Raw genomic sequence first — 1,651 nt, 5'->3', positions numbered from 1 at the left:
GGCTGGCGGTGTCTATTTTCAGAAGCTCATGGCAGCTCTGCAGGGCATAACTGCCCCCATAATCACAGGTTACAGTGGAAGGCCATGCATTTGCGAGCATTAAAACTATTCTCCGGCCTGGGTGTGTACTGTATGTTAAATCAGTGAGGCTTGTGGGAGCAGGAGTACATGTGTGTATATGTGTGTGTGTGTGTGTGTGTGTGTGTGTGTGTGTGTGTGTGTGTGTGTGTGTGTGTGTGTGTGTGTGTGTGTGAGTCAGACAGATGAAGACACATTACCCTGCCCACTCTCCTGTCTTGTATCTGACTGCGTGGCTCAAAGAGGGCAAGTGTTGACAGCCAGTGGGCTGACAGCAGAGGCGTCAGGGGTCCAGTGTCAGTGTTGAACAGAGGGGACGGTCTGTTCTCTGTGTCACTGGGTCCACTGAGACACACACACACTGGACGGGATTGTCATATAGTGTGGTTTCACCCGGCAGCCTCAGACACAGATAGAACGCCCTGTTGTCTCAAACAGCCAGTGCTAAACTTGGAGTGCAGCAGCTGTGGGTGGTTTTTGGCTATTTTTTGTTAAAAATTCTAATTGATGAGTGATGTCAGCACCAAGCAACAAAGCCCTCACACGTTTCTGTTTGATGTAACAGTCATGTGTTGTTGTGTGAATGGGCTGATGTGGTCATTTCCTGAAATATAGACGCTGATATATAGACTGGTGAAAAATCACAAAGAAGACACAGAATAAATGAGAGACATAACTTAGACACTCAAGGTGTCTCAATACATACTAAGAAACTTTATTTGACATATTTCTATAATTTGTAACCGATTCTGTGATCAAATCTGTGGATTGACAGATTATTCAAGTAAATATAACTCTATTTTGAAATGTGAAAGTGAGTCAAACGTACAGTAATTTAGGTTTGCTCCATATCAGACAAAACAGACACTAGATAGAAGGTAGTTGTGTCTATTTAAGTTTGACTTAGAATGCTGATACAAGCAAGCAACACATGTGGGTGAGAGACGGGAATATCAGCCATGGTGATATAATATGGGCAGTCATCTGGGCAGCTTATGTGTCTACGTGTGACTGTTTGAGGCATGTGTGGTCCGCGTGGGCCGTTGTTTTCCTCTCGTCTGATGTGAGTGTGATGTGCAGACAGCTGGATGTAATCTGCAGCATCTGTCTGCAAACATACAGTGTGTGTGTGTTTGTAAGATCTGAATGTGAGTCATAGTGACTCATCAGAGGAAGTAGATATGACCCCTGATGTCTGAGGCACTTGCAGAGCTCATTCACACCTTCTGCTACATATCAAAAGTGATGCTACTCACATCATAACAGGCATCTTTTTAAGCAGCCAGGTTTGTTGTGTTTATTCTCTAACATGTAAAATCAGTAATGTCTCTTAGATTTAGGCATAAATCAATGCCAGCTTTCTTAATGGATCGTTTTGTCTGGTTGGTTCTGCAGAAACAATTACCCAGTATAATAGTTTGGTCACATGGGCTTATAACTAGGGCAGCAGGGTTTGTAAGGAAAGCACTGTTCCCATTGTAGTACAACTGTAGTAGCAGTATTCCCAGCACTCCCATTCATCCCCTGCTGCTCTCTCTATCCATGTGTATGTGTGTGTTTGCTTCAGGATCTT

The sequence above is a fragment of the Scomber scombrus genome, chromosome 14, assembly GCF_963691925.1.
Source record: "Scomber scombrus chromosome 14, fScoSco1.1, whole genome shotgun sequence".
Taxonomy (NCBI): domain Eukaryota; kingdom Metazoa; phylum Chordata; class Actinopteri; order Scombriformes; family Scombridae; genus Scomber; species Scomber scombrus.
Note: the sequence above shows the minus strand (reverse complement) of the source record.